Source organism: Hyla sarda, chromosome 2 (genome assembly GCF_029499605.1).
Source record: "Hyla sarda isolate aHylSar1 chromosome 2, aHylSar1.hap1, whole genome shotgun sequence".
NCBI lineage: Eukaryota > Metazoa > Chordata > Amphibia > Anura > Hylidae > Hyla > Hyla sarda.
The window spans coordinates 252883411-252909117 of NC_079190.1; the positions used below are offsets into that span (position 1 = coordinate 252883411).

Here is a 25707-nt window from a genome sequence, read left to right on the forward strand (position 1 = left end):
CACAGGGAGAGATTTATTAAAACCTGTCCAGAGGAAAAGTTGCTGAGTTGCCCATAGCAATTTTAGCATTTTTTCAGAGGCCTTTTCAAAAATGAAAGAATTGATCTGATTGGTTGCTATGGGCATCTCAGCAACTTTTCCTCTGGACAGGTTTTGAGAAATCTCCCCCACAGTCTTTGTAAGCACACGGAAGGTAGTTCACAATACAACTTTTCTTTCTGCATAGGAGAGAAGGTATTGATTCGTTTGTAGTTTCAATACAGGTTTAAAGTCTCTAGGGGGGGATAAGACTGAATTCACTCTAGCTTTTAAAAGGGTTAAACAAGACAAATACAAATAAATGTTCTTCTGCAAAAGGACCTTCACAGGTTGGCTTCCCGTGCTAGCAAACAGTTTAGTAGCCTCTAAAGGGTTATTTAGAATTAGAAAAACATAGCTGCTTTCAGCCAAACTTTTGTCCTTAGTTTTTGTGTGATACACCAGCTCAGTTCCATTAAAAAGAATGGAGCTAAGGGCATGTGTGGTGCTGTTTTTGCCCGAAAGCGGCTATGTTTTTAATCCTGGATAACCCCTTAAAGTTACTTAAGTTTTTGCTCACTATAATGGTCTATCGGAGGGTGTAGAGTAATAAGATTAGTGGTATAGAAGTCATAAAGCACTGCTTCCGGCCACAAGTCCACCAAGGATCCAGTAGATGCAGAAGATCACTTGTTCACTGTATCTCTTCTGGCTTTTTAAGCAACATTCTCTCCCTCTTGGAGGGGGATTACATATTTTGGGGATGTCATTTTAGAGTTTATATTTATTTTTAATTCTATTTTTATTGTTTTTTTTTGTTTCACCACACTTACAAACCAATAATACTTACAAAGTCCCCATAACCTTGGGGCTGGAGAAAGGAGAGAGAGAAAATATAAAATAAAAAGAAGAAAGGTGCAAGGCCTTAAAGTCTCAATGTGGTCATAGAAAGTGGTCTTCAGCCAAACTCCTTCTAGAGTTTATATGTGTACTAATATGGCACACAAAGCTGTGTTTTTTTATTTCATAAAGGCCTTTGTAGAGGGAAAAAAGTTTTATTGTTTTAGATTTTTATTTTTATTTTTCTAAAAACTGTTTTAAACTTTTGTTAGGGCCTTGGCTGCTATTGAATCCCATCAAATCTTATGGTGCCAATAAGTTGCAATTGTACCAATGTGTTTCTCAGAAAGAGACCCACTTTCTATTAAACCCCTTTCATGTTGTGGTCGCTATGGACTCCGGATTCAAGGGGTTATACAGCTTTAAGGGGTTAAACATTTCATGAAGCACAGTACAAATTCTGTCATAACATCAGCTATTGTCCCCACTGTGGATCATAATCTAAATTCCTTTACTTAAACACATAAAGGGGGAGATTTATCAAAACCTGTGTAGAGGAAGAGTGGTGCAGTTGCCCATAGCAACTAATCAGATCGCTTCTTTCCTTTTTTACATGCCTCTATGAAAATGAAACAAGCAATCTGATTGTTTGCTATGGGCAATAAGTCAACATTTTCTATACACAGCTTTTGGTAAATCTCCCCCAATGTACATAATCAGGCTAGTTTTAATGGAAGCCAAATACCATATTTAAATGTTTTGGTGCAAAAAGAAACTTTGAGAAATACCAAACAACATAAAAACTCCAAGGGGATTTATTAAAGGGGTACTCCGGCACTAAGACATCATAACCCCTATCCAAAGGATAGGAGATAAGATGCCTGATCGTGGGGGTCCTGCTGCTGGGGAACTGTCAGGATTCGGCCGGCTGGAGGTGGATCCTCTGTGTCAGAGAGGGATTGGCGTGGACCGTGCCAGCGGACCGGTTCTAAGTTGCTACTGGTATTCACCAGAGCCCGCCGCAAAGCGGGATGGTCTTGCAGTGGCGGTAGCAACCAGGTCGTATCCACCGGCAACGGCTCAACCTCTCTGACTGCTGCTGAGATAGGCGTGGTACAAGGGATTAGGCAAGAGCAAGGTCGGACGTAGCAGAAGGTCAGGGCAGGCAGCAAGGATCATAGTCAGGGGCAACGGCAAGAGGTCAGGAACACTGGCTTGGGATACACAAGGAACGCTTTCACTGGCACAATGGCAACAAGATCTGGCAAGGAAGTGCAGGGGAAGTGAGGTTAAATAGACAGGGAGCAGGTGGAGGCTAATTAGACAGATTGGGCCAGGCACCAATCATTGGTGCACTGGCCCTTTAAATCTTAAAGAGCCGGCGCGCGCGCGCCCTAGGGAGCGGGGCCGCGCGCGCCGGGACAGCACAGACGGGGAACGAGTCTGGTAAGCGGGCCGGGATGCGAACCGCGAGCGGGCGCGTCCCGCATCGCGGATCGCATCACGGCTAGAGACATTATCGCAGCGCTCCCGGTCAGCGGGTCTGACCGGGGTGCTGCGAACAGGAGAACGCTGCGAGCGCTCCAGGGAGGAGCGGGAACCCGGAGCGCTCGGCGTAACAGTACCCCCCCCCCCCCCCCCCTTGGGTCTCCCCCTCTTTTTGGAACCTGAAAATTTGTGAATTAGGTCCTTGTTGAGGATGTTATCCTCGGGTTCCCATGACCTCTCCTCAGGGCCGCAATTCTCCCAATCTACAAGAAATTTTTCTTTACCTCTGACCGTCTTAGACGCGAGAATTTCTTTAACCGAGAAGACATCTGAGGACCCGGAGACAGGAGTAGGAGCAACAACCTTGGGAGAGAAGCAGTTAAGGATAAGCGGTATAAGGAGAGAGTCATGAAAAGCATTAGGAATATGGAGAGAAGTGGGAAGAAGGAGTTTGTAGGAGACAGGATTGATTTGGCACTTGATTTTAAAGGGTCCAACTTGATCCCAGTTTATAACTGGGGACACGGAAGCGGACATACTTTGCGGAGAGCCACACTTTGTCTCCAGGAACAAAGACAGGAGGAGTTCTTTTTTTGTCGGCATGCTTCTTCATCCGGGATGAGGCCTGTATGAGGGATTTTTGAGTCTCTTTCCAGATGGTGGAGAAGTCCCGGGAAACCTCATCAACAGCGGGCAAACCAGAAGGCGTGGGAGTGGGGAGGGGGGGAAGAGGGTGAAGCTTGGCACGGGGCAGAGTGTTACCAGGACGGGGGCTATGAGGAGGAGACACAGCATAGTTCAGATAGGCCTTGAGGAGACCAGGTAAAGGAGGAGACACTGAGGTTTGACTGACGGGACTGGGAGCAGACGTGAGGCATTTTTTGTGGCAAGAAGCACCTCAGCTCTTGATCTCACCGGTGGTCCAGTCAAGGGTAGGAGAGTGGCGTTGGAGCCATGGCAGACCGAGGAGGACTTCAGAGGTGCAGTTGGGCAGAACAAAAAGTTAAATTTTTTCGTGATGCAGTCCAATGCTCATGAGCAGGGGTTCTGTGCGATAACGCACAGTGCAGTCCAATATTACTCCGTTGACCGAGGAAATGTAGAGCGGCTTGGCGAGACGGGTCGCAGGGATGTTGAACTTATTAACAAAAGAGGCCAAAATAAAATTTCCCGCAGAACCAGAGTCCAAGAAGGCCACAGCTGAGAAGGAGGAGTTGGCAGAAGGAGAAATCCAAATCATTGGTGCACTGGCCCTTTTAATCCTAAAGAGCCGGCGCGCGCGCGCCCTAGGGAGCGGGGCCGTGCGTGCCGGGACAGCACAGATGGGGAACGAGTCTGGTAAGCGGGCCGGGATGCGAATCTCAAGCGGGCGCGTCCCGCATCGCGGATCGCATCACGGCTAGGGACATTATCGCAGCGCTCCTGGTCAGTGGGTCTGACCGGGGCACTGTGAACAGGAGAACGCTGCGAGCGCTCCGGGGAGGAGCGGGAACCTGGAGCGCTCGGTGTAACAGGAACCCACATGATCTTGCACGCAGCACTACGTTACGGGTCTGATTACTGGCAATCACGGGGCCGGAGCATTGTGACATCACGGCCCCGCCCCCGTGTGGCATCACGCTCCACCCCCTCAATGCAAGTCCGCGATTGCCAATAATCAGACCCGGAGCGAACATGCTCCTGGAACTGATTGTAACGGGGTGCTGCGTGCAAGATCACGGGGGTCCTTTGGATAGGGGATAAGATGTCTTAGCCCTGGAGTACCCCAGACTGGATCTCCCACACTTGTCTAAAGTAAAAGTATTCTAGCATAACATCTGCTAGATGTATACGCTCCTCAAAAAAATAAAGGGAGCACTTAAACAACACAATGTAAATCGAGATTTTCCTAGCTAATGTGACGGAAAATATAAGTTATATGAAGACAGGAGGCGAGTATCTTGCATTAATCTTTCTTTATTAATGCCCATAGCAGAAAAATTAAAACTTTTATTTTAATGTATTCAAAGAAAACTTTCTCGAAACTACAACTCCCAGCAGTCCCTTTGAGGTCTCAATAGCCAATCATAGCCAAGTGGTTCATATGAAGGGGCTGCAGTGTCATAACTCCTCTTCTTTCTTGACTCGACGCCATAGCCGACACAGGATAACCGGACATGGACTTCCTCTTGACTCCACGACTCCACGACGGACCTCTGGAACCGGAACGCCGATGCATGAGCAGTCTCCAGACCGCTGGCTCCCAGATAACCGAACTGAAGAAAGAACGTCCCAACGGGGACAACAGGAACAACTCAGCCGCCGTCACATAGACACAGGCCATCGTCAGTATCCTGAAACAGAGAAGAAAAGAACACCATGATAGGGTTGGGTTGGGAGGGAAGATACTCGCCTCCTGTCTTCATATAACTTATATTTTCCGTCACATTAGCTAGGAAAATCTCGATTTATATATCAGACAGGAGGCTCGTATCTTGCAAGTTCAAAGCTAACAAACATTTCAATACGATATAAATCAGCAGTTGGGTTTAACCCACGTTAGACAGGACCGACATGGATACATGAGACTCCGGTCTGAAGTAAAACTGGCGAAAAGTCGTCTCCGACGACCAATCCGCAGCTAAGAGCAGATCCGCCAGAGAGCCCCCTGAAGTAACCACCTTAGTGGCCATGGCACCCCTGGAGGAGTGCGCGCCGAACAGGGAGACGTCTATCCCCGCCATATCCATGGCGGACCGAACCCATCGGGCTAAAGTAGCCGATGACACCGGTGAATGGGGCCGGACATAGGAAATAAGGAGCTGAGAGGAATCTGGAGACCGCAAGCCCGACGTCAGAGATTCGTATGCCTGTAGGCAACGAACAACACAGAGCCGGGGATGATCAGGGAAGAAAGGATAAAAGACCGTGTGAATCCCGGTCTTGGTCCTACGAACGACGGAGAATCGAACGCCATCCGGCGAGAATTGACGCCTGGAGACATCCAACGCTTTCACATCTGATATCCGTTTTATGGAGACCAAACATAAAAGAACGGTCAGCTTAAAGGATAGTAATCGTAAAGGAAGGGCATCGTTCTCCGCCCATGCGGAGAACAAGGCTAGAATTTTAGAGACGACCCAAGTGGCCTGGTATTTGGGACGCGGGGGCCGTTTAAACTTAATGCCCCTCAGGATTCGACAAACCAGAGGATGTTTGCCGATGGGTAAAGTGTCTACTGGACAATGGTAAGCTGAGATGGCCGAGCGGTAGACATTGATAGAACTAAAAGATTTTCCCGACTCAAAGGAGTCCGCTAGGTAATTGATCACTACGGACACAGGAGCGTGAACTGGATCAACCTGTCGTTGATCACACCAACGAACCCAGAGTCCCCAGGCTGATCGATATGCCGATCGTGTCCCGGGGGCCCAGGCCAGGGCGAGGAGGTCCCTAGCCGATCTTGAAAGTTCGTTATCTGATTCTGAGACCCCGAAACCAACCACGCAAGGAGAGGCAGGTTGCCCTGCCGTACCAGAGGATGGAGATCCTTGGTTGGATTGGTGAGGAGATGAGGGAAGTGAGGGAGCAACCGTGGATAATCGATCGCCATCCCAAGTAGGAGAGGGAACCACGGTTGAGTCGGCCACCAGGGGGTGATCAGCACGATTGTCGCTCTCTGGTTCATCACATGAAGGAGAACCTTGGGAATCATTGGAAACGGTGGAAACGCATAGTGTGTCCCTGCCGGCCAGTGTTGTCGAAACGCGTCGACTGCGCGAGCTTCTGGGTCCGGCCTCCAGCTGTAGAATTGGGGCAGCTGGTGGTTGAGGCGTGAGGCGAATAGGTCCAACCGAAATGGACCCCAAATCCGCTGTAACGCCAGGAAAACCAAGCGATCCAGCTTCCAATCGCTTGCATCGATCAGGTAGCGGGAATTCCAATCCGCCACCGAGTTGGAAACTCCCGGGATGTATTCCGCCACTGGTATGATGTCTTGGAGAAGGCAGAAGTGCCAAAAATCCTTCGCGATATCCGCCAGGATTTTGGACCTCGAACCTCCCAGGCGGTTGATATATTGAACCGCCGTCACATTGTCCATGCGCAATAACACACAGCAGTTGTATGCGTGTGGTAAGAAACTTCTGAGGGCGAAAAATGCCGCCAAGAGTTCCAGCGCGTTGATGTGTAACAGAGACTCTTCTGTGGACCACGTCCCTCCTGTGGAGGATTCTCCGCACCGAGCACCCCAGCCCTGTCGGCTCGCATCCGACTCTATGATGACGTCCGGGCTGGAGTTGAATATGGTCTTGCCATTCCACTCGACGGCATGACGAAGCCACCATTGTAATTCTTCCGCGGCTTCTGGACAGAGGGGTACCTCGTCTGCATATTTGAGGCCCTGTTGAAGGTGCAGTGTTTTTAGCCTCTGGAGGGCCCGATAATGGAGTGGGGCCGGAAAGATAGCCTGGATGGAGGCCGAAAGTAGACCCACCAGACGCGCAAGGACACGTAGTGATACATGACCCTTCCGAAGTACAGCCCTGATCTCCTTGCGAATAAGGGCTAGCTTGGACTTGGGGAGGCGGAGAACCGCTTGTTTGGTATCTACCAAAAAGCCAAGGAACTCCATTTCCTGAGCCGGGATGAGCACAGATTTTTCGTGATTGATCAGGAAACCCAAGCCCTCTAACAGAGAAATCGTCCAATCCATATGAGTAATGGCTTGAGTCCTGGATCGAGCCATGATAAGTAGGTCGTCCAGATATATGATCATCCTTACTCCCCTGCTGCGCAGGGATGCAACCACGGGCTTCAGGAGTTTGGTGAAGCACCATGGGGCGGATGATAGGCCGAAGGGAAGGCAAGTGAATTGCCACATTCGACCTCTCCAAAGGAAGCGGAGAAAATGTTGAGATGAGGGATGAATGGGTAGGGTAAGGTAGGCATCTTTTAAGTCTACCTTTATCAGCCAATCCCCTGGCCACAGGAGGTCCCGAAGGAAGTGGATCCCCTCCATTTTGAAGTGTCGATAAACTACATGTTGGTTCAGATTGCGAAGGTTTATAACTGGGCGGAATCCGCCACCCTTCTTCTTGACTAAGAAGAGGTTGCTGATGAACCCCTGGGATGACGGGTTGACCTCTATCACTGCTCGCTTGGACAGGAGATCCTGTAATTCGTTGTCTATGAGGGCAGTGTTTAGATTTGAGAATCTTATGGGGGTGGGATTATGTCCAACTCCGGAGGTGAGTGGAATTCTATTTGATACCCTGCTACGGTGTTGAGAATCCATGAGTCTGCCGTAATCGCAGACCAGGCGTGGGTAAAAGACTGCAGTCTGCCCCCCACAGGGATATGCGAGTGTGTGTGAAGAGGAGTACTCACCGGTATATGGACGGGAACGGGGATAGCCTCTGGCACCACGTCCTCTCCAAGGTCTACCTCTGGGAGGGAAGAACGGCGCGGGTTGCGCCACAGGGAGCGGGTAGGATGGAGGAGCCTGTGCGTATTGAGCTTTGGCTCTAGGTGGTGGCCTGTAGGCATGAGACCGGCCTGCAGAGCGGCCCTTATTTCTGCCGGCCTTAGCAAAAACCTTATTTGAGGATCCGGATTTCCTTAAGGACGTTTGGGCCTTGTCCAGAGAGGTAAATAAACCTACAAATTTATTGATATCCTTTATAAGAGTATCACCAAAAAGCATGCCCTCGGCTGAGGGACCTGGTTCGGATTCAGCCAGATGTGATAGTTGAGGATCCAGCCTCATCAGTATGGATCTCCGCCTTTAATTCGAACAGGTAGTATTGGTGGATCCAAGCATACAAATGGCCCTCTGGGCCCAACCTCGAAGTTGGTTGAGGTCTACAGGCTGGCTGGATGCAGCTGCCTGTTCAGAAAGGTTTAGGATCTTCGTTAAAGGTCCCAGGAGGTCCAGGATACGGTCTTGTATCGATCTAAAGGACCGTTCAATGCCTTTCTTAGGGAATTTACCATTTTTTGTGAGATATTTCACGAGGACAGGATCTACCTCAGGGGTAGCGGTCACTTTCCTCGGGATCGAGGGTCTAGGGCATTCTGCCTTAAGTTTGTTTCTATTCGACTTCTCCAGGGACCTACGGGTCCAATGTTCAATGAAATTAGAGACTTGTGGGAGAGGAGCCCAATCTCCGGAGCGGGGGTGAGAAATCGCATCCGGGTCGAAGAATGGCTCTCCGAGAGAGTCAAGTATGGTTTCGCCCTGGGTCTCAGGGGTAGCGTTGTTGGGCAACGCTGTAGTCCCACCTTCCTCCTCATGGGATTCAGACTCTGCAGAGGATTCAGACTCATCGGACGTATCCTCATCAGAGGAGTCCACATAGGAGTCTGGTTTTGCCCGCCTGGCAGACCTATGTCTCTTAGTTGTATTCTCCTCGAGGCCCGAGGGTCGGTGAGAGTCTGGAGGTAGTGTGGGTTGGCAGGCCGTGGTAGAGGCTGCCCGGAGCATGGATGTATCTTCCACTGCCGGGGAGTCGTAAGCGGGCACTGTGTGCTTACGCTTGTGTGAGGCTTTCCCTCTTTTAGTCACCGGATCATTAGTAAGTGACAACGGAATTGGTGGTAAAGGTTGATGAGACCCTGATGGTAGCACAGCGGATGCAAGAGCCGCTTGGACCGATTTGCTGATCAGGTCTTGAATTTGCGCAGCTGTCATAAACTGCGTGGTCTCAGGTTGGGAGCTCAGCCCCGGTAGGGAACTGGCATTGGCTTCCTCAGACATGATAATGAGTTTGTCTAAAAATCAGATTATAGGTATATATATATATATATATATATATATATATTATAGGTATATATAACCCTGAACTGCAGAGAGAGAGGGCAGGAGAGGGTTAACCTGCACTAAGAGGCTATAGCCTGTAGTCGCTGTAATAAAAGAGGGGAAAAAACCTGTATATGTATATATATGCTCAGTGACGTTCAGGCTCCTATTCTCCTCACCGCTGGCGCTGAACTGAGCACTTCGGTGGGAGGTACAGTGGAGCCTGTGAACCCAGAGACGAAATCTCGCGAGATTACGTCTCTCCGGGTCTCTGATTGGTAGATAGGTGCCGCTCCTAGAACGCGCCGCCCCCTCCGCGCGCGTCAGCTGCGCGGGAAGGCCGCGAGCGGCGGGAACGGCAACCTGAGGGGAAGAAGAAGCCGCAATATGGCGCCGAAAAGACGGCGCCAATGGAAAAAGGTTAGATGGGGAAAGAGGGCGCAGAGAGCGACCGCGAGGCCGACGTGCGCAGGGAAAAGGAAGGGAAAACACTGTCGCAACAAGTGCCGTGTCAGAAAAAGCTGACCTCAGATTGACCCCAGCCAATGATCGCAGGTGCAATCACTAGCAGGGAGAGAGGTCAGGAGTGTAAGTTAGTATATATACTTGAACAATAAGATGAGGTAATAATAGATAAAATGTACACCTATATAAGAGAGTGAAAATCTATACTTATCTGTCGCTATGAGCAGAAAGAAAGAGGAGGAGTTATGACACTGCAGCCCCTTTATATGAGCCACTTGGCTATGATTGGCTATTGAGACCTCAAAGGGACTGCTGGGAGTTGTAGTTTCGAGAAAGTTTTCTTTGAATACATTAAAATAAAAGTTTTAATTTTTCTGCTATGGGCATTAATAAAGAAAGATTAATGCAAGATACGAGCCTCCTGTCTGATATGTAACTCCAAGTCAATCACACTTCTGTGAAATCACACTGTCCACTCAGGAAGCAACACTGATTGACAATCAATTTTACATGCTGTTGTGCAAATGGAACAGACAACAGGTGGAAATGATAGGCAATTACCAAGACACTCCCAATAAAGGAGTGGTTCTGCTAGTGGTGACCAAAGACCACTTCTCAGTTCCTATTCTTACTGGCTGATGTTTTGGTCACTTTTGAATGCTGGCGGAGCTTTCACTCTAGTGGTAGCATGAGATGGAGTCTACAACCCACATAAGTCGCTCATCCAGAATGGCACATCAATGTGAGCTGTGGCAAGAAGGTTTGCTATGTCTGTCAGCGTAGTGTCCAGAGCATGGAGGCGTCAACTCATCAGGAGCATGCCCAGGCATTATGGGGAGGTCATATGGGCACATGGAGGCCACACATATTACTGAGCCTTATTTTTACTTGTTTTAAGGACATTACATGAAAGTTAGATCAGCCTGTAGTGTGGTTTTTCACTTTGATTTTTAGTATGACTCCATATCCAGACCTCCATGGGTTGATAAATTTGATTTCCATTGATAATTGTTGTGTGATTTTGTTGTCAGCACATTCAACTATGTAAAGACAAAAGTATTTCATATGATTAGTTCATTCATTCAGATCTAGGATGTGTTATCTTGTGTTCCCTTTATTTTTTTGAGCAGTGTATATTAAGTCTTTAATACAAATATATAAAAAAAAGTGCAGCAGTGCATCAAAAATGAAAACAATTCCAAATCCATTCGTCATGATGCATACTCATTGGCATATTAGAATGGTGCTCCTCGCCATATATAACCATGCATGAGGAGACAAAGCTTGCGCATTCACCCAGCACCATAGAATGCCATTATGCTGGAGATAGGTGCTGTGAAGATGGTGCGGGAAGCTTTCATGCACAGTGCTGCACTATTGTCATTTGTCAAAAAAGCATCAGAGGAACACTTTAAAGGGGTATTCCAGCTTTACACATCTTATTCCCTATCTAAAGGCTGTCATGTCCGTGTCTCGGAGGCAGCGCCCGGCACAGAATTTCGGAGGATGCACCGAGATATCAGGGGTCCCCAGCGGTGTGACCCCTGTGCAGTCATACATCTTATCCCCTATCCTTTGGATAGGGGATAAGATGTGTAAAGCCGAAATACCCCTCTAAATTCTTTACAATGAATTGAAGGGAACATATAAAGAACAACTTGTTGGGAATAAGTTTATTCCTCCACTGTAGCAAAAGGAGAGAAATAATTTTTCTCTAGAGTAATGTAACAATACTATGGTGCAAAATGTATCAGCATTCAACCTGACAGAGTCCACAAAATGTTGCTATAGCAACTACCTATAATGCATTCAAGCAAGCACTCATAGGGACGTGGGTTAAGCACGGGCTGAACGAGAGGGGCTGAATACATAACATACAAATATATATTCACTCCAAGGCAAATGCCGGATTTTCCCCAGGTTTACTCTACAAATAGCATGCTGTTTTTTCCCTGATATGGCTGGATAAACAATCTCTAGTTTTCAGCATTTAGTTTTGTCAGAGATGGATGAAATACAGTGTGCTCCACTGGCTGAGGACTGGGGGACAGGTCAGGGGAGGGGGGTGAATTTGGGTACCATTAGCATAGAGATGAAACAGGTTGGCAGTTGTTGTGGAGCCGCTCATATCTTTGCTGACAAGGACAAACAGATGAAGAAGATTTGCTGTGCTGTGCATTTCTACTCTGGTATAAATCCACAAATTATTTTCAATCGTATAGTGTAAAAGGCCTAAACGTTGGCGGAGCTGATGTGTAAATAAGAATGTCACCTTAAAGACCCCTCACAGACCATGTAGCTGCTACACAGAGTGAAGTGTAATTTCCGATCCCAGGATGTGTAATTTATAAGTGTTAGGTCAAGAGTGGGAAAAATTAATGAAAAATGAAATTGAAGGAAGCTGTGGGCTGACCCCAGAGACTATGCCTCTATATTTATGGCCTGTTGGGGTGTCACTTCTGAAAGTAATATTGTGACATATTAGTGCAATGTACATCAGGTCACATACACATAGTTTAATCGTTCAGCTTAGTACCACAAACACTGGGATTTCGTATAACTCTGCTGTACTTATTTACCCTTTCTTTGTTCCTCATAATTCATTTAACCGTTTCATGATAAAGCAATTTTCTTTATTTTTTTTAACAGTCAAACCAAGAGTCTTTTATTGAAAAGAGCAGGTAGCGATATACAAGACGTAAATGATAGGTATGGACGCCCGTGCGGGCAGTGTGATACATGGTAACAAAGAGAACAGTTACAACACATAACTAGGAGGAAATAACTGATCAGCATACAATAGTAATTGCACTGAAATCATAATGCATACAAAGGAGGAGAACAGGTAAGAATGGTAATGGTTGGATCGGTCGTCGCCACAAAGGGATTCCCAGCCTACAATAAAACACGGAAGTCATCACCTCCCCCTGATCAATAGAGAGAAAGGCATATTTGCATAGAAGGACAGGAATTTTCTTTATTTTTTTTATTGTCGCCTTTAAAAAGACAGTGTTTTTTATTTCTGTTCACATTTTAAAGTTTAAATTTAAAAAATAAACAAAAACTTTTGTAAGAGGAAATGTATTGATTAATTTTGTTTACTACTAAAGGACATCTGGAACCAATTTAAAGTTGGACAGAGGTCAAAGAAGTAGATGGAGGGAAAGTGAATTAAAATTAACTGTCTTTTATATAAGGAAAGTGATCATATGAAGCCATTTATTATCATATGGTTGGTTTGCTTCTTTTTAAACAATAATGATAAAAAGAATCACCCAGCTGGTCCTGATCAAAAGTTTACATACCCTCGAATGTTTGGCCAGATCCACAAGGTGACAAAACACAGGTTAAAATGGCAACTAAAGGGAATCTGTCATCAGTATCGCCCACTCTACTATTGGTATAGGCATTTAGTGCAGGTGATAGTTACCGATCCCCTATCTGTTTCTCCTTTTATAGATACACTTTTTTTTTCTTCACATGCTAATCAGTAGCTTGGAACACAGGGGTGGGGGCGGGGGGGGGGGGGCATTCTCAATATATATTTAAACATCAATACATTTTTTTAATGACGACAGCTAGTGTACAGACAATGAATGCTAAAAAATAGAGCATCAGCAACAGAAGGAAGTGCACTCACATAGTAACCCAAACAGTACGAATAACATAAAAGTTGACAAGTAATAATAGTGGCATAAATGGTGCTATCTAATGCCACTGAAGAGTAATTAACTATAGATGGTAAAGCTATTGCACAATATTCTAAATACAAAAATACATAAAGTGCAATAAAAATTAGCCCAGAGCCAGCAAAGTACAACACTACAGTATCAACACAACACAACAGTATCAAACACTGCCAGGGAGCAATGGGAACGCCAACCACCTAAATACGTGGGTACACTAAACCATCACATCTTTAACCTGCTGGGGTTTAGTGTTTTATAACTGTCTCCATGATGGCTGTCCCAGTTCAATTATTTTAATGTATTCCTTTTTTACTCACTGGGAAAAAAAGCCACAAAGTATGGAGGCTTCATCAGCTTAATGTGCATGTACTGGACTCATGAATTCAAGTCTGAGACTCTAATCCCAATGAGCAAACTATTCAATACATTAATCTAGAGGGATTGGGCGGGCATCTTTATAAAAACAGTTTGGGGACACTAAACGCCAACCGTATAAAGACATCCTGGTGATTTAGTGTCCCAAAAAAACAGGTGACAAGTTCCCTTTAATAGAGACAAGTTATTTTTGTGTCTGACACAAGGTTTAAAGGGGTTGTATGAATTGGAAGTCCAATATGTGTCTAATTCAGTGCTAAAATGTGGTTTGCAGCCTTTGAAATCCATGAAAAGGGAGATTTATCAAAACCTGTGAAGAGGCAAAGTAGTGCAGTTGCCCATAGCAAACAATTAGATTGCTTCTTTTATTTTAAAAATGACTTCTAAAAATGAAAAAAGCTATCTGATTGGCTGCTATGTGCAACTGCACCCCTTTTCCTCTGCACAGGTTTTGATACATTTCTACCTAAGTCTCAATTTTTTTTTTTACTGCACCCAAAAGCTTTAAAAATTATTAATACTAAGTTCTTCAACTCAGTAGAAAAAATGTGGTCACAAGCCTTAATCGCACAACAGTTGCAGTTATGGTTTACTAAATTGGTTTTCCATGGAAATGTCAAACTTTAATATGTGACCTCCTCCTTGCATTATAACTAAACAAAAAATGCATACTTATCTCCCATACCCCCTCACTGTCAGATCTTTCGGTTTGTGCTGCACTTCTCTTCTGCCAGCTTCTGATGGATGTTCTGCTGTCTCTATGCTCTGTGATTGGCTATGGGGTGAGTGGGATGTCCTCAGAAGGAGGAAAAACTGTATAGGACCACAGACCAGAAGATCTGACAGCAGCAGCTCCAGGGGAGCATGAGTGATGAGTATGCCAGCTTTTATTGTTTTAATTCCGGGAGAGGCATATATTAAAGGTTGACATTTCCCTGGAAAACCCCCTTTATGTAGCAGATGCCTGTGGGCTAAAATTAATTATGTCCAAAAGCTGTCTTTACATATTACTTTCCATAGCATTAAAATGTTTTCAAGGATCAGGATAACTTTACAGCTTTTTGTCCACAGTTTGTGTGTGCTATTGCAGCTTAATCTTATTCACATCCATAAGAATTAGCCGCAATACCAAACACAAACTGTGGGCAAGTGTGGAGCTGTTTTTGAAAGATAGACAACTTTTTTTTTAATCCTGAAAAACCTCTTTTAGGAATCTAGATAGAAAGCATAATTTCTAAGAGAATGGGTGCATACTTTCTTATGAGGATTTTCTGCAAAGAGATGGTGTCTCCCAGGAGGCTCACACACATGCTACCTTCCGATTAAATGATTTACACGTGGGCCAGTAATCTCCATACGGTGCAATAAATCTCATTAAAAAGTAATATAACTGCAACGCATAATTGGTTCCAAATGAGCAAGTGCATCGAGCTGACGGCTTTCTCCTTAGGATGTTCCCAAGCACCTGCATTTCTCGGGCTTAGAGATTTGGTTCCTCGTGACAAGAGGCAGATGGTGTCATTGCACAGAATCTTGCTTTGTGCATGAAGCCTTAGTGTCATTCAATGCCTAAAAGGCAATCTTAGCTCAAAACATTTCTTGTTATTGGTCATGGATACATTATTTTCTATGTTTAGATTTTTGTCTCTTACTTGTCGAAGAGTAAATATGTATTATGAGTTATTATCACAGGTTAATAATCTGAAAGGAGGATTTTGGAGGAGATTAACGGAATATGAGATGGATCTGAAAGAATGGCTGTTTCAATTAAAACGTCTATATGACTTGTATACACAAGGTAAATTTACCTGGGAAATTAAAAATTCAAATATATCATCTAGTGGGGGGGGGGGGGCAGGCAAAGGTACTGATTTATCATAAACTTTTTATGAATATCATGTGCAGAGGGAATTTAAGTGAACCATAAACTCTGGATTGTTCACAAAACTTGGGCTCCCTACACCCCACCATGGCCCCCATAACTATACTTAACTGAAGTAGTCTGATAAATACCATTATATTTCAATAGTCACACAAAATTATTTTAATTGTTTTTGTAGTTTCAATATTTTTCTTTGTAAAATGAAAGTGATTTGAATTTGTAAGGTGGGGCATTTTGTTATTATTACTATTATTTTTAGTTATATATTTACATTTATTTTTTAACCTTGCTATTACAATCTATTCCTAGTACTATCATGGCAGCCACAGAGACCTTTAGAAAGCCCCTGGCAGCCATGACATCTGATTATGTCATATGGGAGCGATTGTAGACTGGATGGGTACAGCTTCTAACCACTTACCGTATTTTTCGCCATATAAGATGCTCCGGCATATAAGACGCATGAAAATCTAGATGAAAAGGATGAAAATCTAGAATAAAAAGATTCTGAACCAAATACAATGTAAAGTATAGGACAGTGATCTTCAACCTGCGGATCTCAAGATGTTGCAAAACTACAACTCATAGCATGCCAGGACAGTCATTGGCTGTTCGGGCATGCCGGGAGTAGTAGTTTTGCAACATCTGGAGGTCCGCAGGTTGAAGACCACTGGTATAAGAGGTAATAAGAGGTAATATCCCCGCCGCTCCAGACCCGTCACCGCTCGTCACCGCTGCCCTGGATGAAGCCCTCCATCGCTGTTGCCGCGTCCCTGGGGTGTCCCCGTCGCTCCAAAACGTCTCTCTGCTGCCCGGTATCCTCGCTCTCCATCCCCGCCATCACGTTGCTACGCACGCCGCTCCTATTGGATGACGGGACTGCGTGTGCGAAGACATGATGCGTGATGATGACGAAGGAGAGCGCCGGCCATGCAGGGGATCCCGGGATGGAGCAGACACCGAGAAGGCAGGTAAGGTCCCTCCCGGTGTCCTGTAAGCTGTTCGGGACGCCACGATTTCACCGCGGCGGTCCCGAACAGCCCGACTGAGCAGCCGGGTTAGTGTCACTTTCGCTTCAGACGTGGTGGTCAGCTTTGATCGCTGCATCTGAAGGGTTAATACAGGGCATCATCGTGATCGGTGATGTCCTGTATTAGCCACGAGTCCCGGCCATTGATGGCTGCAGGGTCCGTCGCGATAGGACAGGTTTTAATGTGTATTTGCCGTATAAGACGCACCAACTTCCCCCCCCCCAGAAAAAGTGCGTCTTATACGGCGAAAAATACGGTAATTGTTTCAGTCACTATTAAATCTAGGGGATCAAATGACTCGGGTTGAAGCAAGGTCTTATGCCAGTCACTATTGGCAAGTGTCAGCTGCTGATAGCAGCCAATGCCTGCTGTGTATGAAGGATGTCACCAAGGGGTTAAATACAAAATCACAAAATGAATACAGTACTTCACCAACAACACCAAAGTAAATTCAGATTTCAGATCAACTAAAAGACTCCATTCATTCCGACACACTGCTACCTTTGACCCCCGGACAACCTCATTTTCCTATCTCACACTAGGGCCAATTTTAAAGGAGGTTACCTCGCCTGCCTATGTGGCAGGAAACTAGCTCCAGCTTCATGACCTTGGTTGGATATAAACCCTGGACTTCAGTACCGTAAAAGCAACTTTGTCACCTTAAACATATTTCATGACAAACTGCAAATACCTCATGTGAGTAAAGAGTATTTGACCTGATTTAGAAAATGCTATCATGCCTACTTAGGTCCATAATCTTGTCTGTAGACTCTAATACTATCTAATTTTGGCCAGTGCTGATAGTTTATCTGGTCTGTGGATGAATAGGCAGACGGGGAGCTCTGTCACTTTCTTCCTTAGGTCATCCAGAAAACATCCCAGAGGGGACAACATTCTGTGGCCTTTGACCTGGTATACATGTATTATTCACGAAAATCCAAAAGCCTATTATAAAAAAATGTGTTATCCCATATAATAGATAAAACTTCTTTTAAACTTTAGAAAAAGAGAAAAGTAGTGTGATTTTAATTGAAATAAGGTTTTTTTTAAAGTAAGATTTGTTTCAGTTCAGTTTGATCCTCTTTCAGTGATGGTGTCTGAGCTTTTGTCTTACACTGGCTTTCTCTCTTTTTTATACTTTTGGATAGATTAAAGTTGATCTGGATTATTTTTTCTACCTAAAGTATGTAGGTTTATGCTGAGGCAGGGAATGACTTGTTAAGACTCATCTTTCCAGGAGTTTTATTATGCAAGGCTCCTTTGAAAAGTATATGAATTGAAGATATTTTGAAATGTGAGCATTGTATGGTGAATAGTATTAATGTATCCATTAGGGTAGCTGTTACTGGAAACCCATTGGCATTCAGAAGCACCAGGGGCCCTGTTACAATTCACTCGATGACTCCTTATTTTGTTAGCTGTGTTCACTCTTTGCCATTAAAAACACCTTTTTACCTTAAAATAATAGGGAAAGACCCAGAGTAGTCTATAAAGGGACTAGGAATAACATTTAATCTAATCTGCCATCGTCATGTTGCAGATTAGAAGAAGATGAACAATTAATATATGTATCATTTTTTTACAGGAAAGGCTGCCAATAACTGAGTAGGACTTCCCACTGGACTCCTACAGTGGAGAGAACAAGTATATGATACACTGCCGTTTTTGCTGGTTTTCCTACTTACAAAGCATGTAGAGGTCTGTAATTATTATCATAATACAGGTACTCCTCAACTGTGATAGATGGAATCAAAGACGGAAAAACATAACTTAATATTTCGTATAGAAACCTTTGTTTTCAATTACAGAGCTCAAACGTTTCCTGTAGTTCTTCACCAGGTTTGCATACACTGCAGCAGAGATTTTGGTCCACTCCAGACCTTCTTCAGATCCTTCAGGTTTCTGGGCTGTCGCTGTGCAATATGGACAGCCCTGATTTTCTATTGGGTTCAGGAGGCTGGTTAGGCCTCTCCAGGACCTTGAGATGCTTCTTATGGAGCCATTCCTTAGTTGCCCTGGTTGTGTGTTTTGAATTGTTGTCATGTTGGAAGACCCAGCCATGACCCATCTTCAATACTCTTACAGAGGGAAGGAGATCTCGCAATATATGGCCCCATCCACCCACCCCCCCCCCCCCCTCAATACAGTGCAGTTGTCCTGTCCCCTTTGCAGAAAAGCAGCCCTAAAGAATGATGTTTCCACCTCCATGCTTCAAGATTGGGATGGTGTTATTGGGATTGTACTCATCCTTCTTCTTCATTCAAACACGACGAGTGGAGTTTAGAACAAAAAGCTCTATTTTTGTCTCATCAGACCACATGATCTTCTCCAATTCCTCCTCTGGATTATCCAGATGTCTTTAGCAAACTTCAGATGGGCCTGGACATGTGCTGGCTTGAGGAGAGGGACCTTGCGTGTGCTGCAGGATTTTAATCCATGATGTTGTAGTGTGTACTAATTGTTTTCTTGGAGACTGTGGTCCCAGCTCTCTTCAGGTCATTGACCAAGTCTTGCCCTGTAGTTCTGGCCTGCTCCCTCACCTTCCTCATGATCATTGATGCCCTACAAGGTGAGACCTTGCATAAAGCCCCAGACCGAGGGAGATTGACCGTCATCTTGAACTTATTCCATTTTCTAATAATTGTGGAAGGTGAGGGAATTGTCCTGTAGCACATTGCAGCCTTGTGCAGGTCTACAATTTTATCCCTGATGTCCTTACACAACTGTCTGGTCTTGGCCATTGTGGAGAGGTTGGAGTCTGTTTGATTGAGTATGTGGACAGGTGTCTTATCTACAGGTAAAAAGTTCAAACAGTTGCAATTAATACAGGTAATGAGTGGAGAACAGGAAGGTTTCTTAAAGAAAAAATAAGGTCTGTGAGAGACGGAATTTTTACTGGTTATGTCATGCAATAGATTACAAATATATATATATTTTTAATCATACAATGTGATTTTCTGGATTTTTGTTTTAGATTCCGTCTCTCACAGTTGAAGAGTACCTATGATAAAAATTACAGACCTCTACATGCTTTTTAAGTAGAAAAACCTGCAAAGATGGCAGTGCATCATATACTTGTACTCCCCACTGAATGTCCAAAATGGGCAAAGGTGTTGGATAAATTCAGAGTTCCACTGAATTTTTGTCCACAACACTATATATATTGGTCTACTCAGCAACTCTTTAACATGATGCCAATAAATTGGACAGCATTGTCATAGTGACAGGTCCCCTTTAACTAGACCCTGTCACAACAGGAACCATATTATATAAAAGTGAAATTAAAAATTAAACTTTAAAAAATAGGGCATCTAGAACATTTCCACGTGTACAACAAAAATAGAGAAACACAGCCACACATCCACCATTTGTATTTTTATCTACTTGCTTCTCAGCATAATTTCATAAACTAACGGGTTATTAGTATACATTTTGATCTGTCCCTCTTTCATGGCCATCACTCCACTCCACCCATTTGGCCCAGGAGTTTTTAATTAGCAGGAGACTGCATATGGGTTTCTTCCTAGCATTCTGCCGGCCCTCTGGCAGGGAACACATGGAAGGTGTTCACACTGGTGTGATGCTCTGTGCCAGCCATTGTTTCTGTGATGCTTTGTCATGGGGTGGAGTGGCCCAGAGCTGGGGGCTTTGTTTGGGAAGCAGTGGGACTGCCTGGCCTCCGGGTCATTCCCCCTGTGGGCATGGTGCTGCGGAGGCAGTGATCACCGCCTGTCGCTGCCAGCGTTAGGTTAGGGACCCACTCTGGCTAGGTGGCCTTGACAAGGCAAGTGGTCTTGTACTTTTTAATAAAAATATATGCCAACAAGCTGTTAGTTTTTTGAAATTATGCTCAGAAGCAAGTAGATCAAAATACAAATTTTGGATGTGTGGCTGTTTCTGTTTCTCTATTTTTGTTTTACAGAACATCTACATGTTGCTGAGCCAGACTAATAAACTTTGCTCAATAACAAGACACATAAAATGCATATAAAAAGGCATAAATAGGGTAAGGCACCATGGTATACTTGCAGACAAAAATGTAGTGGGCAAGACAACAATATACAATGGATAACTACCTGCATAGTATGAGCCCAATTTCTGGTCAGAAAAATCTCTAAGGTAAAAGCAGGCAATAAGTTGTAACTACATGTAGACCAAAGACACAGCCATAAGTTAAGAACACGAACGTACACAAAAGGAAACGGATTTAATTAAACAGAACTCAAAATAAAATAGATTCCTGCCATGTACTTTGTCTTGGAATTCACCACATTATCAATAAAGTTACCAATTAGACTTTATTATTAAGATGTATTAGTAATAAGAATAGTTTGAATGCATGAAACATGATCTTTTCATCTACATATTGTCATCTTGAGTCTGATACCATATACTGTCTTTTAAGACTTTGTAGCATAGCATATATGAATGTTTCCATATCTACTAAATAGGAAAGCTAGACTTATAAGATAACTCCTTTACTTTCAGTTTTTCAGTATCAAATATTCAGATATGCACAATTTCCTGCTTTTTTGCTTTTAAATAAATAAGCAGACATAAAGAATACTCTAAACATGGCCTTACTCGAACACTTTGTTAAACTGAGGAAGGTTTAGATGGATGATTATTTGAATATCTTTTTTTTTACTTTGCTATTTTACCTCCCCATTAATCAAATGCCATCAGTTAGCATCCACTCTTGTTTTGCAGATAGCAGCCTGCTGCAATACTCTACCCTGTAAAAGAATGTCAATGAAGAAATGGATTAAAATGGAAGGCATCTGTTATACTTTGTGATTCGATCAAATTTAAAACGGAAGCCCAAAGTCAGGGTAAGCATAGCCTGAACTAGTCAAATAGATATTTCCTTACCAGCTGATACCTATGTTAGGTGTGGGGAGTAACCCCCCTTTGCACAAAATTGTACATATATATGTTACTTGAAGAAGTTTATTGTTGTTGTTGCCATGATGTATTACATTAAATGTAGTGTTGTTTTGTTCTGTGCATGTTAGTCATTGGTTGTTAAAGAAGTAGTCCAGTATCAAAGAACGCATCTTCTAGGATAGGGTATAATTGTCAGGAGGGTACGACTGCTAGATGTCACGTAACTGTGGCCGACATGCCCCCCGTTATACATCTCTGTGAGAGAGCCAGAGATAGAGCATTTAGGTATCTCCAGCTCTCCCATAGGGAATCATGGAGTGGACGTGTCGGCCACAGCTTCATGCTGTGGTCGACATACTTCATTCGTGCAGAGAGCCGGGGCGATGGGCAGGAGATTGCAGATGGTCTGACCAATGGGATAGGGGATACGTTTTTTGATACTGTATAACTCCTTTAATCACTGATGAGCCTGGACTGCTGCTGTGTGTGGTAATATCTTAATACCCTATAAGAATCCCTGGGCATAAAGAACATGTTTTCTGGCTTTCAGCTTGCAGAAGGTGGTGTGGATTTCAGCATGGGCCAGGGTAGAGTTTGACACTGGGGTAGTGGTGTGTGATGTGGCACTAATCACTAGTGAAAATGTGTGTAAGTGGGAAAGTAACTGGCTCAGTCATAGGAAACAGAGTGGGGTAATTAATGGTACATACTTGGATTTGGTGACTGTTACTACTGACCACAGGGGTCAGTTTTAGGTCCTATTCTTTTTAATATATTTATTATTGACCCTGTAAAGGGATTGTAAAGTATCGATCTTAGCAGATGATACCAAGCTGTGTAATGGGCTTAACACAATAGAAGACAGAGACTGTGCACTGTTACAAATGGATCTGGATAGGTTAGAAGCTTGGGCTGGGAAGCGGCAAATGAGCTTCAACGCAGATAAATATAGGGTTATGTGTATGGGAAAAAAAAAACAATGCTGAGAATATGAATTAAAAGGGAAAATACTGGGGACGACTGACATGAAAAAGGACTTAACCTGTTAAGGACTAAGAGCGTACCTTTACGTCCTGGGTCCTTTCCCTTTCTATAACGCAGGGCCACAGTGTAATAGCGCTCGGCACTGACCGCGGTGCTGCGTGCTATTAACCCTTTAGATGCGGCGTTCAAAGTTGATCGCCGTGTCTAAAGTGAAAGTAAACTAATGCTGGTTATCTCAGGGGACTGTTCGGGACCACCTCAGTGAAATCGCTGCACCCTGAACAGCTGTAGGACACGAGGAGGGTCCAGTTACCTGCCTCCTTGTGTCCGATTGCCGAAAAGCGACAGAATCATTGATCAATGGTTTCCTATGAGAAACCATTGATCAATGTAAAAGATCAGTGTGTGCAGTGTTATAGCCCCCTATAACATAGCAAAAAGGGGGGGGAGTTAATAAAGATCATTTAACCCCTTCCCTAATAAAAGTTTGAATCACCCCCCTTTTCCCATAAAAAAAAAATGTGTAAATAAAAATAAACATATGTGTAATCGCCGTGTGCCGATATATGTCCGAATTATAAAAATATATTGGTAGTTAAACCGCACGGTCAATGGTGTACCCGCAAAAAAATCCATTTATCATATATCTATGTGGACTGCAACATACAATCACTTATTGTGAACTTTGCCGGTCCTTCAGATGCCGGATAAGTGGAACCTAAAGGGGTAGTCCAGTGGTGAAAAACTTATCCCCTATCCTAAGGATAGGGGATAAGTTTGAGATCGCGGGGGGTCCGACCGCTGGGGCCCCCTGCGATCTCTCTGTACGGGGCCCTGGCTCTCCGCCCAGATAGCGGGTGTCGACCCCCGCACGAAGCGGCGGCCGACACGCCCCCTCAACACATCTCAATGGCAGAGCCGGAGATTGCCGAAGGCAGCGCTTCGGCTCTGCCATAGAGTTGTATTGAGGGGGCGTGTCGGCCGCCACCTCGTGCGAAGGTCGACACGCCCCCTTCCTGCGGGCTGTTGGGGCCCCAGCGGTCTGATCCCCCGCGATCTGCAACTTATCCCCTATCCTTAGGATAGGGGATAAGTTGCTCACCACTGAGTCACCACTGGACTACTCCTTTAATGCACATTTAGCGGCTTTTTATTATATTTTATTGTATTTTATTACATGCTTTATAACTACCTCCCCACAAGGGCCCTGTGTTAGGAGGTTGTCATTATTATCATTACTACCTATAATAAATTGTTTTTTATTGTAGAATTAAAAATCTATTTTTTCATCGTTAATATGAAGCACAGTTCCATTTAATCTAGTCATCATGTATCAGGATACCTGGTATTAGTCTGGAGGCTTATGGTATCCCCCTTTTTTTTCCTTTTCTCTTTAAATTTTGTACTTTTTTGAGGTGTAAGTACTATTCCATTTGTGAGCTACACTAACCAAATAGTTTATTATTTAGATTTGTAAATTACCTCTATTAAAAAAATCTTAATCCTTCCAGTACTTATTAGCGGCTGTATACTACAGAGGAATTTCTTGGTAACCATAGGGCAGTACCTCCAAATGTTTGCAACATCTCCAGCATTCAATTGATGGGGACAGTCCCCAATGATGGAGGAGCTCTGGCATCCTGTACCATCTGGAGAACAAGTAAAAGTGATTTTCTTGAACACTTTCATTTTTTAACCTTTTTACTATTTATATAGCTAAAGAACATTTTTGGGTTGGTTTTACCCTCTTTAGTAATAATTTGTCTTTCTGTATCCACTTTTATTGCTTTTACCTGTAACATTTTAATTTTTTTCCCCTATAAATTTTTTATGCTATCACTTCGCTCCTTTTTAAGAAGCTTATTTTTTGTCCTTTATTCCCCCTTTTATTGCTCCACATTTTTTTACTGTTCCTGACTCATTTATTTCCATGCCCATCCCTGTACCTCTCACAATTAAAATGTAAGATATTTTTTTTTAAGTCTTCCACTCAGTGTCCACACTCTTGTTTTTGAGGACATTATTTCAATCTATATTGTTAAGGGCTTCTCTGAGATGAGCAAACTTTGCCTTCCTAAAGTTCATTGTTTTTGTGGCTCCTCGAAAGGTTCCCATATAAAATACATATTATATTGTGGTCACTATTTCTAAGGTGTCCTCCTACCTGCACATAATTTACTCTGTCAGGTCTGTTGGTTAATATTGAGTCCAGTAGGGCACCACCTCTGGTCGGGTCCTACACCATTTGGGACAGATAACTATCTATAGTTGTAGTCAGAAATCTGTTTCCTTTATGAGATTCACAGGTCTCAGTTTCCTAGTTTATATCAGGATAGTTAAAGTCCTATAATAACCACCTCATTCTGATTTTCTACCTTGTTTATTTGCCACAATTTAGAGGTGTATATGGTTTTTTTTTCTATGAATATTATACCTATTAACTATTCTATCCCTTTTCTCCTCTCCACCCCCTGGGTACATTAATTGGTCCCAGTTCCATACTCTCTTGTCCTCTACTTTTGTGATTTCCATACCCCAATCCCTAGTTTAAACATTTCTTCATCCTGGCCATCTTGTCCCCAAACATAGCTGCACTCTCCCCATTGAGTTTCAGCCCGATCTACCATAAAACCTGTAGCCAACAGAAAAGTCAGCCCAGTTCTCTATAAACCTAAACCCTTCCTCCATAAAGTCAAAACCCTTCTTCCCACACCAGTATCTGAGCCACTTATTTGCGTCCCTTATCTCCTGCTGGCTTTGTGATGTAAAACTAACAATAAGATGCTACAATATCCTGACTTTATAATTATACCCCATAATAGGTAAACTCCTGGTAATTTAATGGTATAATTGTTTGTTTCTGAGTCGTTTTGTACTATAAACATTTCTATCTTCCCTGATAGTTTACTGCTGTCAACATTAAAGGTTTCTGCAAACTTCTAACATAATATAGAGATATGTCACTCATGAATTTGGATTGGTGGGGGTTCAGGTGCTGATTGTCTATAAGACCTTTCACTGCAACTGTACATTGTGCTTAGTTTTCCAATCAAAGCTGAGCACAGAGAAAGGGACACAGGGCTCACTCCACTCCTTCATTCTAGCAATAGGTGGGAGTTTTGACACCCAGACCCCCATCAATCCAAGCGTTTGACATATCTCTATGACATGTCAGAAGTTTTCAGAAACCGTAAGCATCTAAGTGTTCACTTGCTACTTTCTACTGTTCTCCTCCGTGCGAAATAAGACTTGTATGAGGGCTTGGAATTA

The 25707-nt window shown here is 43.9% G+C and overlaps 1 protein-coding gene across 7 annotated transcripts in view; it reads left to right on the forward strand.

Annotated features, from left to right (window-relative positions):
* The window catches only part of ADGRB2 (adhesion G protein-coupled receptor B2), a 571730-nt gene that overhangs the window by 190224 nt on the left and 355799 nt on the right, over positions 1-25707 (forward strand). Inside the window, exon 2 of one of the 7 annotated variants that reach the window (XM_056556966.1) lies at positions 21277-21398. The exons of the other annotated variants lie outside the window; for them this stretch is intronic. The gene's annotated coding sequence lies outside the window, so the exon portion shown is untranslated. The remainder of the gene's footprint in view (positions 1-21276; positions 21399-25707) is intronic. 7 annotated transcript variants of the gene reach the window in all.